At 46.7% G+C, this 13280-nt stretch overlaps 1 non-coding gene across 1 annotated transcript; it reads right to left on the bottom strand.

Annotated features, from left to right (window-relative positions):
* Positions 1-12880: 12880 nt before the first annotated feature.
* On the bottom strand, positions 12881-12987 carry LOC127484324 (U6 spliceosomal RNA). The gene has a single exon (XR_007911192.1). It is a non-coding gene; the product is annotated as a U6 spliceosomal RNA (small nuclear RNA).
* Positions 12988-13280: the final 293 nt, after the last annotated feature.

Raw genomic sequence — 13280 nt, 5'->3', positions numbered from 1 at the left:
GCCAGGTCACAGGGGCCTCAGGGACAGTGTGTGGGGAAGAGGGGAGTGCTGTTTGGCACCAGGCAAATGCCCTGTCATTTACATTAGGAAGAACCTCGTTATAGGCATTGCATATTTGGATTGTTAGACCCAGGGGAGAGGAGAGACTAGAAGTAGCGTTTTCTAAGGCCTATTATTCTATGCCAGGTATTTTACATGCGTGATCTCACATGATCCTACAGCAACTCTAGGAGGTGTGTACTATTATTACCTTCCTTTTACAGCTGAGAAAAATGATTTTCCAAGGAGTTAAGTAACCAGGCCAAAGGTCTTCATCTCATAAGTGCCCAGGTTTATATTCCACTTGACTCTTGACCCCTTATTTTCTTCCACCTTGAGTATTATTAACACTCAAATATGCCAATAGCTTTGAACTCAAAGAGATTAGGCAACATCAAAATGGAACAGGCTGAGGGTAAATGACAATTTAATAAGAACTAAAACCATCTAAACCATGGGGATGTTTTCAGTCAACAGTACTATGGTGTGTGCATAATTCACTGATGGTAACAAATTAGACAGCAATCTGTTTACTAGACTTGGTAACCATAGATTGATCAGTGATTCAACCATGACTAACCACCATAAACCAAACATGTTAAGCAGCCACTGGAATCAGCAGGGATGGTGTTTTTCTTCCCTGAGGCTCCTATAAAAATATCAGTATTCTCCAGATGCAATAGAAAGGCTGGGCTCATAAGCCCTAAAGTTCATTGACTGAGGATCTTCTAAGCAACTCAGTAGCTAATAAGCCTGGGTGTATGCATGTGTGTCTGCATGTTTCTACATCGTCACATACCCGTGTGTGTGTGTGTGTGTGTGTGTTATTCACCAAGCCCTGTGCTAGACACTTTGGAGAAGAAGAAAATTAAAAGAATTCAAATACTTATGTTCTAGTTACTCAAGGTCCACAGTTTACTGTACCTGGCAAAACCACAAATAAAACACTGCATGCTACATGCAGTGTAAGAAACTTATTGTCCTTCAACATGCACCAAGTTCCTACCATATGCCTGCTACTAAGGACACTGTCCATCAAACATTTTGAACGAATCAGAAAACAGCAAAGTTAGGCTAAAGTGAAGAAGCAAAGAGTCAGAGACAGAAGTGACTAAGACACCGGAAAGGTGTTTCTTACTTCCTGACTGCGTTCTGTGCTGTGCCAATGAGTCATTTTAATCAATTTTCAATTGACTGGAAGGAAAAGATCCTTAAGAGGCAACTGGAAAAATATTCATCCTTCCAGAATTATCTGACTTTTAAAAAGGCTGGGGAAAAAGGATATCTGTTTACGTGTGGCTCAGACTGGTGCCACGTGACCCGACTCCCATCACTTGCTGAGCCACGTGAGTGCAGGTGGATTCACCTGGCTTTTTGTGGCTGATGGACTTCTGAAGTCACAGTACATCCAGTGCTTGGTGACTGGGCTGAGTGCTTTTTGTCAGGTCACTATTTACTGCCTCATTAATCTTTGTGAGTGCAAATTTTTCTTTATTTGTGTGATTTAATGGGGTGTAGCTTATAGATGAATTTCTACCTATTCTGTGACCTCTTCCCTTAAAACAGCTTCCCCATGGTAGTATTAGGATTGCTTATGAAGCTCTCATCCTGGGATCCTGAAGCTTTGGGACATATTTGCCCTCCGTTCCTAAGAGACAATAAGAGGTGAAATTCACTGAGAGAAGGTGAGAGAAAATAATTATATATTTAGTGAGATAACCCCAGTATCTCCAATTGTTGACTCAGTTCTTTTTTTGGATGGTAAGTCTACTGATTAAAAAATACCTAATTCCTATTTATTAAAATAAAAACAATTAAGGGCTGGTGCTGTGGCACAGTGGGTTAACGCCCTGGCCTGAAGCACTGGCATCCTATATGGGCACCGGTTCTAGTCCTGGCTGCTCCTCTTCCAATCCAGCTCTCTGCTGTGGCCTGGGAAGGCAGTGGAAGATGGGCCAAATCCTTGGGCCCCTGCACCCGTGTGGGAGACTCAGAAGAAGCTCCTGGCTCCTGGCTTCAGATCGGCGCAGCTCCGTCCGTTGCAGCCATCTGGGGAGTGAACCAGCGGATGGAAGACCTCTCTCTCTGCCTCTCCTCTCTCTGTGTAACTCTGACTTTCAAATAAATAACAGTAACAAAGCACCCTGGTTTCCTTCCTTTCCCAAATGCAGACCTGTTAATCCACTCAAAACTCGTCTGCATTTGTTGCACGAGTAAACCACTGCCTACTGTGTATGTACCATGTGCAAAGCAGGGGGTGTATGGATACAATTGAGAGTGGGCTGTAAAACCTGCCTGCAGGGCATTTCTAATGGGAAAAAACAAAGCTACAGGGCTGTGTTCCCCACACATACAAATCATTACAACATGAGAAAGAATGGAAATCTACTGCCATCTGTGGACATCAGCCGAAGCCTCCTGAAAGAGGTGTCACCTGAGCAGCGCCCTGCAGGGTCGCTGGCACTAAGAAGGGAGAGTGGAGGGGGAGGTCCGAGCTCACAGTCTTACAGGAGAGGCACGAACTCGGGCCAGAGCGAGGCCTGCGAGGAGAGCGGAGGAACAGAGCGGGCGCAAGGGGAGCAGACAGGGAGGGGTAGGAAGGGAGCTGTGCCAGTCAGATCAGGGGGAACCTGGAAGTCAGTCTGAGCTGTGCCTGTCCCTCCGGGGTGAGGGGCGTCATCAGGGGTTGGAAAATGAAATGATGAGAGCTGTGCTGAACTAAGGTTGCTTGGGTGAGGATTTGGAACAGAGAGAGACAAGATGGTGAGACTGATGAGGACACAACGGCAGCAGGTGAGCCAAGGGCCTGCGTGCAGCAAGGTAGGGACTGGAATGAAAGCGTCGAGCAGGGCCATCCCCGTGGGAATGGGCAGACGGCGACCACGGTTACTGTTTGCTGTCAGGATGCGAGAGACGAGAGGGCCTGAGAGTTTTCCAAGCCAAACACTAAGTACAGCAGCCTCCCTCCCCGCCAAATTCCTTCTCTCCAGAGTCCACGTGTGCGAGCTCACATTCCAATGGAGGATGTGACAGCAGCAGCACAAAAAGATCACTGCTCTGGACTGCATTCTTCCCTCTCCCATTTTGTCCCGCGTTCATTTCCTACCACACTGAGCACGGGAAGCTTAAACACAAACAAAAAAAAGTTTTGTTTTCTGTCTTGAAGAATTCAAATATTAAGACAGGAGGACAAGGTTAGAAGATATCACCTATGGGAGATAGGTTTCATTCATTTTCAATGACTAACAAATGCCTTTGCAACTCGTTTTTAATAATTTAACACTTACAAGTCAGCTTGATCAAAAGACAACAAGCCACGGGGCCTGCGCTGTGGAGCAGGGGGTTAAGCCGCTGCCTGCGGTGCTGGCATCCCATATGGGCGCTGGCTGGAGTCTCAACTGCTCCACTTCTGATTCTGCTCCCCACGGATGCACCTGGGAAAGCAGCAGCAGATGGCCCAAGTGCTTGTTCCCCTGAACTCATGTGGGAGACACAGAGAAAGCTCTGGGCTTCGGTCTGGCCCAGACATGGCCCTTGCCAGGGAGTTATACAGAGAAAAACAGAGAGAAAGAGAGAAGGAGAGAAAGGAGGGAGGGGGAGCGATCTTTCAGGCTGGTTCACTCCCCAAATGGCTGCAGCTGCTGGGGCTGGGCCAGCTGAAGCCAGGAGCCCTAGCCAGGTCTCCTACGGGAGCAGCAGGGGCCCCACGACTGCTTTCCCAGGCGCACTAGCAGGAAGCTGGATCAGACGTGAGCAGCCGGGACTCGAAACCACGACCAAATGCGAAGCCGACATCACAGGCAGCGGCTTAACTCAGTGCACCACAGTGCCGGTCCAGAAAAGAATGTGTTTAATAGGGAACACACATGCATTTGCACCCGTGTATGTGGTCCGCACAACACAGAGAAATACCCAATATGTTTGTGAAGGCCGAAGCGCTGCCCTCAAAGAAGGGAGAGAGGAAAAGGTGGAAAACGGTACCTCCGCAGTGGGAGAGGTCCGTGACCAGAGAGACCCCGGAGCTCCTTTCGCGGTGGAAAGGCCGCCTGCCACCTCTTTTAATAAAGAAAGGGTGGTACCCCAATCAGACATACACCCGGGGTGGGGACTGAGCATGCGTCCTGCTCCCGGATGTTCAGGTGCATCCTGGGAAGGTTGGCGTATGAAGCCGACAGTTAGAGAGAGGGTTACGTTGCAGGGGTGCAAGAGTTCCCGTAAATTTGACCTAACTGCCTGGCTGTGCCGATTAGAACCTTTAAGATAAAGATTAGGGAGTAGGGGCTCTGCCCCTTTGCATGGCTTCATGCTGTTATTGTGGGAAAGGGTTTGAGGATCACAAGTTCCTAGCAGAAGGATGAGCTCAGCTTGTCTCTCTCTGAAAATTACCCAGTTTCTGGTTATAGCAACACAAAATGGACTGAGACACCTTTCATAATCATAGGAAAAAATATCCTTTACATGACAAGAGTCCCATGAGTGGAAGAAACGGGGTGGGACGCCTTTCTGGTGTTTTGCTGGGCGGTGCCTGCCCGCCCACCCTGGCGGAGGGAAGCCCCCCTCAGAGCTGGGAGAAGCTGCTTGCATCCGGGGAGGGGTGTCCAGTGCTCTCCACAGGGACTGAGTTCATAGAAACAGCCCAGTTGTGTGAGACTTGTGTCAGTCTTGATTCCTGTGGGGGGAGCAAGGAAAACAATTCAACAAAACAGCAGGAAGCCACCTGACAGCGGGATTTCCTGCTGGAGTTCAATGGCTTTTAGGCCAAAAAGCTGCAGCGTCTGTGCCGGGTGGTGAGCATTCCCTCGCGCTGTAGACGTGATTCCAGAGGCAGGCTTGGTTCGCACAACGTGCCCGCACAGGACCATGCTCATTACCGTGAAGGCGCACCCTGTTCTCAGCTGTGTGGTTGCCAGGGTTCGCCTCACTGGTCTGTCTCGGGTACACAGACTCACCCGAGAACCAGGGCTCCTGGCCTGAGGTTCTCACTGACTATAGATAGCACTGCTCTACAAGCTTCTGAACTATTGTGGTGCCAGTGGCTCCCGACCTGTGCTTTGAGGACCCTGGTGCTTTTTGTATTATTTTATTTTATTTTTTTATTTTTTTATTTATTTTTTTTTTTTTGACAGGCAGAGTGGACAGTGAGAGAGAGAGACAGAGAGAGAAAGGTCTTCCTTTGCCGTTGGTTCACCCTCCAATGGCCGCCGCTGCAGCCGGCGCACCGCGCTGATCCTGGCAGGAGCCAGGAGCCAGGTGCTTTTCCTGGTCTCCCATGGGGTGCAGGGCCCAAGCACCTGGGCCATCCTCCACTGCACTCCCTGGCCATAGCAGAGAGCTGGCCTGGAAGAGGGGCAACCGGGACAGAATCCGGCGCCCCAACCGGGACTAGAACCCGGTGTGCCGGCGCCGCAAGGTGGAGGATTAGCCTATTGAGCCACGGCGCCGGCTCTATTTTTTTATTTTTTGACAGGCAGAGTGGACAGTGAGAGAGAGAGAGACAGAGAGAAAGATCTTCCTTTGCCGTTGGTTCACCCTCCAATGGCCGCCGCGGCCAGCGCCCTGCGGCCAGCACACCACGCTGATCCGATGGCAGGAGCCAAGAGCCAGGTACTTATCCTGGTCTCCCATGGGGTGCAGGGCCCAAGCACTTGGGCCATCCTCCACTGCACTCCCTGGCCACAGCAGAGAGCTGGCCTGGAGGAGGGGCAACGGGGACAGAATCCGGTGCCCCGACCGGGACTAGAACCCGGTGTGCCAGTGCCGCAAGGCAGAGGATTAGCCTAGTGAGCCACAGCGCCGGCCACCCTGGTGCTTTAATCATTTGCCAGAAAATTTACACTCACATTGCATGACCTTTTTAGTGTTCTAGGAGTTTATCAAACACAGAGTTGTATAACTACCACTGGATTTAAAATTTAGAACAGTTCCATATTCCCCAGAATTCCTTTGTCCTTTATTTTCATCCACCTCCTGGCAACTGCTGATGTGTTTACTTTTTTAAAGATTTATTTATTTACTTGAGAGCTACAGAGAGAGAGAGGTCTTCCATCCACTGGTTCACTCCCCAATTAGCTGCAAAAGCTAGAGCTGCACTGATCCGAAGCCAGGAGCCAGGAGCCAGGAGCCAGGAGCCAGGAGCCAGGAGCTTCCTCCAGGTCTCCCACATGGGTGCAGGGGCCCAAGGACTTGGCCCATTCTCTACTGCTTTCCCAGGCCATAGCAGAAAGCTGGATCGGAAGAGGAGCAGCTGGGACCAGAACCGCTCCCAAATGGGATGCCAGCGCTTCAGGCCAGGGCTTTAACCTGGTGCACCACAGTGCGGGCCCCAGTTTGTTTCTTCTTATATTATTTGGATATACAATTTTTAGATGCATTCATATGTTGATGAACATTTGGATTATTTCCAACTATTGTCAATGATGAATGAAGCTGCTATAAACATTCACATATAGATTTTATACAAACATAAGTTTTCAAGTCTCTTGGGTAAATACCTAGAAGCGGAAAGATTGGCCTAGGCAAATACACATTTAACTTTATAATAAACTGGCACACTGTCTTCCAAACAGTGCTTATACTGTTGGGGCTGAGCAAATGATGCTCCTAAGTGTGGCCCTTTGACATGCCAAGCAGGAAAAATTGTCTTAGATTCAAGGGCTCTCTGATAGGTACCCCTGCCCTCTTTCTTTGCCAGACGTTCCTGCTAGGATTCTGATATTCCAAATACTGCCTTATCTGCTTTAAGACTAGGTTTGCCGGCCGGCGACACGGCTCACTAGGCTAATCCTCTGCCTTGCGGCGCTGGCACACCGGGTTCTAGTCCCGGTCGGGGCGCTGGATTCTGTCCCCGTTGCCCCTCTTCCAGGCCAGCTCTCTGCTGTGGCCAGGGAGTGCAGTGGAGGATGGCCCAAGTGCTTGGGCCCTGCACCCCATGGGAGACCAGGAGAAGCACCTGGCTCCTGCCATCGGATCAGCGAGGTGTGCAGGCCGCAGCGCACCGGCCGCGGCAGCCATTGGAGGGTGAACCAACGGCAAAGGAAGACCTTTCTCTCTGTCTCTCTCTCTCTCTCACTGTTACTCTGCCTGTCAAAATAAATAAATAAATAAATAAATATAATAAAATCCTGTCTTAAAAAAAAAAAAAGACTAGGTTTGCCAAAAAGAACACAAGTGCCTTCCATTCCCGCTCTGAAATCTAGAAGACTAAGGAATGTAACCACACCTGGATGGACTTTGCTCCAAGATAATGTCTGTTCCACAGGCTCGATCAAATTCCTAGGAGAATCATTTTATAAGCTAATTTCAGTTGCTAGGCCCATTCCTTCTCCCAGAAAGCATTTATTACCCCTCAAAAGTTCTTACATCTCCCATCTTCCTTTTCCCCTGTGAAGCAGGGTATATACGCATCTGAATTTCACTGAATCAGTGAGCCAGTGATTCTATTCCTGTGATTCTCTCCTATGCACATTAATAAATTTGTCTTTTTCCCTACAGAATGTGTCTATTGTCACTTTTTTCCAGTGAGCCTTCAGAGGGCAAAAGGAAACTCTCCATTTGTTCCTATAGTATTTTGCATTCTCACCAGCACTGTGTGAGGTTCTAGGTATTCCACATCCAGCTCTCTGTTGGTGGCCTGGGAAGGCAGAGGAGGGTGGCCTGGGTGCTTGGTCACCTGCACCCACGTTGGAACCTGTGGGAGGCTCCTGGCTTTGGCCCAGTCCAGGCCGCTGCAGCTATTTGGGGAGTGGGCTGGCTCTCTCGTTCTCTGAGCTCTGCCTCTCAAATCAATAAATAATCTTCAATTTTTGTATTTTCAATATTTACATTTGAAAGTCAGAGCAACAGAGACAGAGATCTTCTATCTGCTGGTTCATTCTTTTTATTTTTTTTTTAATTTTTTTTTATTTGACAGATAGACACTGAGAGAGAGAGAAAGGTCTTCCTTCCGTTGGTTCACCCCCCAAATGACCGCCATACCGGCGTTGTGCCAATCCAAAGCCAGGAGTCAGGTGCTTCTTCCTGGTCTCCCATGCAGGTGCAGGGGCCCAAGTACTTGGGCCATCCTCCGCTGCTCTCCAGGGCCACAGCAGAGAGCTGGACTGGAAGAGGAGCAACTGGGACTAGAACCCGGCGACCATATGGGATGCTGGCGCCACAGGCAGAGGATTAACCAAGTGAGCCATGGCGCTGGCCCCAGGTTCATTCTTTAAATGTCTGCAACAAACAGGGCTGGGCCAGCCCAAAGCTGGGAGTCTAGAACTCCACTGAGTCTACAATATGGGTGGCAGGAACCTGAGTCCTTGAGCCATTACTGCTCCCTCCCAAGTGTGCATTAGCAGGAAGCTAGATAGGAAGCTTAGCAGGGACTCAGACCAGAGCCTTTCAATATGGGATACAGGCGTGCCAAATGGCATCTTTTTTTTTTTTTAATTTAATGAACATAAATTTCCAAAGTACAGCTTATGGATTACAATAGCTTCCCCCCCCATAACTTCCCTCCCACCCACAACACTCCCCTCTCCCACTCCCTCTCCCCTTCCATTCACAACAAGATTCATTTTCAATTATCTTTATATACAGAAGATCAATTTAGCATATATTAAGTAAAGCTTTCAACAGTTTGCACCCACACAGAAACACAAAGTGTAAGTACTAGTTATAGCATTGAGTACTAGTTATAGCATTAATTAAACACCTAAGAGTAATTGTGTATTAATTACAGAGTTCAACCAATAGTTTTAAGTAGAACATAAAAATACTAAAAGGGTAAAGTATTAAGTTCTTTTTTTTTCTTTTTTTGTTATATAGTTTTTTTATTTAATAAATGTGAATTTACAAAGTGCAACTTTTGTATTGTTGTGGCTCCCCCCCCAACCTCCCTCCCTCCCGTGGCCCTCCCCTCTCCCATTCCCTCTCCCATCCCGCCCTTCATCATGTTTCATTTTCAATTACCTTCATATACTGAAGATCAACTTAGTATATACTAAGCAAGGATTTCAACAGGCTGTACTCACACAACCGCACAAGGTATAGGGTATTGTTCGACTAGTAGTGTTGTTTTTAAGTTTCATAGTAAAACACATTAAGGACAGAGATCCTACGTGGGGAGCATGTACCCAGTGACTCCCGTTGTTGATTTAACAATGGCACTCTTTTTTTTTTAATACTTTTTTTTATTTTTTTATTTTTTTTGACAGGCAGAGTGGACAGTGAGAGAGAGAGACAGAGAGAAAGGTCTTCCTTTTGCCGTTGGTTCACCCTCCAATGGCCGCCGCGGCCGGTGCGCTGTGGCCTGCACACCTCGCTGATCCGATGGCAGAAGCCAGGTACTTATCCTGGTCTCCCATGGGGTGCAGGGCCCAAGCACTTGGGCCATCCTCCACTGCACTCCCTGGCCACAGCAGAGAGCTGGCCTGGAAGAGGGGCAACCGGGACAGAATCTGGCGCCCCGACCGGGACTAGAACCTGGTGTGCTGGGGCCACTAGGCGGAGGATTAGCCTAGTGAGCCGTGTCGCCGGCCTAACAATGGCACGCTTATTTATGACGTCAGCAATCACCTGAGACTTGCTATGAGCTGTCTAGGCTATGGAAGCCCCTTGAGTTCATCGACTCTGAACTTGTTTAGTCAAGGCCGTATCACAATGGAGGTTCCTTCCTCCCTTCAGAGAAAGGCGCCTCTCTCCTTGATGGCCTGTTCCTTCTGCTGGGGTCTTGTTCACCAGGATCTTTCATTTAGATTGTTTTTTGTCACCGTGTCATGGCTTTCCATGCCTGTGAGACTCTCATGGACCTTTTAGCCAGATTCGAATGTCCCAAGGGTTGATTCTGAGGCAGGAGTGCTGCCATTCTATGAGTCTGCTCAGTGTGTCCTGTTTCCCCCGCAGGATCCGAATGGCATCTTAACCACTACATCAGAAGGCCCTCCCCTACTGATATTCCCTTTTAGTTATTTAGATATTGTTTCTTTTAACTCCTTGAATATATTAAGATAGCTGATTTAAAGTTCTTGTTTAATCTGTGGGTTTCCTAGAGACTATTCCTAGTAATTATTACTATCATTTTTCCCTGTTTGAGTCATACTTCCTCACTTTTTTGCATGTCTCCCAGTTATATTGCTGTCAGTAAAGAGTCAAGATTCAGATAATATAGTGCAGCAGCTCTGAAAATCGGATTCTCCTCCCTCCCTAAGCTAGCTTTATTGCTTTGCTTTGCTTTCTTTTTAAATGACAGTTCTGAATTAATTTTTTAACATCCCTATTCTTTGTTTTTAATATCTGTATTCTTTGTTATATGTGGCCTCTAAAGTCTGCCCTGTTATTTCAGTAGGCAGATATTTATTTAAATGCCTGGACCCAGTAAGTCTCCCCGTCTTTGCCAGGGTATTGTTTCTGCACATTGAGGGACTGGCTAACCCTCAGGCAGCTGACAGCTCTACCTTAGCCTTCACTTTCTTCCCTCACAGAACCTCAAAGTCATCCAAAGGGAGAGCTTATGGGAACTTCCCCAGTCTTTCCTGCACATGCACACAGCGTTGGTATGCACACATTCCTGTGCATATGTATGGTTTTCTAAATTCCCAGAAGCATAGGGTTTTCCAAAGCCCATATAATGTCTTACTCCATATCTGTTCTGTTGAAGGTTTTCCGCTAGGCTATTATTTGCCCTGACTGTTGTGGCTTGACAATTGCATCTAATTGTTTTTGATAGATGCCTCCGAGTAAAGGCTTTTCTCACTCAATGAGCTCTGAATCCTGTCAATTGCAGATAATATGATGAGTTTTCACAGAGCCACTAGCCTGGTCAAATAATGATAATTCTCTCTGAATAAAGTTTGGAATAAACTCTAAGCCCACTCTGCCCCTCCAGAGGCTGCTGGTTTGCACCATGATTGAGAGCTATTGCTTTTCAAAGCTACTGTAAAGCTGGGAGGCTGGAAATAGGTCAAGAGTTAGAGTACAACAAGGCTTGCTCTTCTCACAGAGCGTTTTCCTGAATGTTTCCTAAATGGCTACAAGACTTTGGTTAATTTTCAGAGCTCTGAAAAATTTGATTCTGACAGCTTTCTTTGTCCAGTTTCCTCATTGCTTTATGGCCCTTACTCCACCATTTTTGCTGAAATAACTCTGATTTTTTTTTTTTTTTGGACAGGCAGAGTGGACAGTGAGAGAGAGAGACAGAGAGAGAAAGGTCTTCCTTTTACGTTGGTTCACCCCACAATGGCTGCTGCGGCCAGCGCACCGCGCTGATCCGAAGGCAGGAGCCAGGTGCTTCTGGTCTCCCATGTAGGTGCAGGGCCCAACGACTTGGGCTATCCTCCACTGCACTCCTGGGCCACAGCAAAGAGCTGGACAGGAAGAGGAGCGACCGGGACTAGAAGCCGGTGTGCCGGCGCCACAGGCCGAGGATTAGCCTATAGAGCCTCGGCGCTGGCTGATTGATTTTTAAATGCAGAACAAACCTGTATTCCCTGAATAAATCCCACTGAACATGACAAATTTTCCTTTTTATACATTGAATTTTTATTAATATTTTGTTGAAAAATGTTGTGTCCATATTCCTGAAGGATATTGGTTTGTAGACCCTTCCTTTTTTCTTTTCTTTTCTCCTTCTCCTTCTCCTTCTTTCATTTATTTGAAAGGCAGAGTTAGACACACACACACACACACAGGCCTTCTATTCACTGATTAACTTTGCAGATGGTCACAACATCTGGGATTGGGCCAAGCCAAAGCCAGGAGCCAGGAATTCCATATGGGTTTCCAATGTGGGTGGGAGGGCCCAAGCCCTTGGTCCATTATCCCATATAGGAGTGTAGGATTGGGGTCCTGGGTCCTCTGCTTCTGATCCAGTTTCCTGCTAATGCATATCCCAGGAGACAGCAGGTGGTGGCTTGAGGAGCTAGGTCCCTGCCACCAACATGGGAACTTTGAATTAAATTTTTGGCTCCTGGCTTTGGCAGGGCCCAGCCCTGGTTGTTGAGTGTATTAGGGGAGTGGACCAGTGAATGGAAAATTTCTCTCTGCGTTTCAAATAAAATGAAAATAAAAAAATTAAAAGAAATTACCCATATCACCTAAGTTATAGAATTCATAGATATAAAATTGGCCATTACATGTGTAATATCTAAGGTGATATCACCTCTTTAATTCCTAATATCTGTACTCAGTAACTTCTCTATTTTTTTTAAAGATTTCTTTCTTTATTCGAATGGCAGAGTTACAGAGAAGGAGAGGCAGAGGCAGAGAGAGAGGTCTTCCATCTGCTGGTTCATTCCCCAAATGTTCACAATGGCCAGAGCTGGGCTGATCTGCAGCCAGGAGCCAGGAGCTTCTTCTGGGTCTCCCATGTGTTTGCAGGGGCCCAAGGACTTGGACCACCTTCTACTGCTTTCCCAGGCCATAACAGAGAGCTGGATCAGAAGTGGAGCAGCCGGGTCTTGAACTGACGCCCAAATGGGATGCTGGCACTGCAGGCAGCAGCTTTACCTGCTACATCATGGTGCTGGCACACTTCTCTGTTTTTGAAAAAAAAATCTGACTAGACTTTTGCTGATCTTTTCAAAGTTTATTACTACTGTTATTGATGTTTTATATTGTTTTTATTTTTTTGATTGGCACGTGATAATGGCATGCAGTTACAGGGTGAAATATAATGTTATGTTTCACATACACATGTCTGTATGTATGTGTGTGTGTATATATATATATATATATATATATATATATATATGCCACTGATTGAATCAGGGAAATTAGCGTATCTATCACCTCAAACTTTTATCATTTCTTTATGGTTAGCATGTTAAATCCTCTCTTCTAGTTACTTGGGGATATGCAATGCATTAAAAATATGGAGTGATTCATGAACTTGTGTGCTGTCTTTGTGCAGGGGCCATGTTAATCTTTTCTACTTTGTTCCAATTGAGGTATCTATGCCACCTAAGCTGGTACTCTCTGTTGTTTTTATGTCTCCATTTCATTGATTTCTGGTGTTATCTTTTTATTGTTTCCTCAGAAAATTTGCTTCTAGCCCTGCTTTATTGGAAATCTAGACAACTGATTTGAGAACTTTATGGTTTTCTAATACAACATTTACTGCTATAAATTTCTCCCTGAGCACTGTGTTTGCATTTTTATTTGATTCAAAATATCTTATAACTTCTCTTGTGACTTCCGCTTTGACATGTGGATGCTTTATTCATTTTGAGTTTAATTATATGGTGGTCAGGGACCTTAATTTGATT

Source organism: Oryctolagus cuniculus, chromosome 15 (genome assembly GCF_051225735.1).
Source record: "Oryctolagus cuniculus isolate XC-2025 breed Fujian yellow rabbit chromosome 15, ASM5122573v1, whole genome shotgun sequence".
Taxonomy (NCBI): Eukaryota; Metazoa; Chordata; class Mammalia; order Lagomorpha; family Leporidae; genus Oryctolagus; species Oryctolagus cuniculus.
The sequence above is the reverse complement of the archived record's forward strand: the minus strand, read 5'-3'. Positions and strand labels throughout refer to the sequence as shown.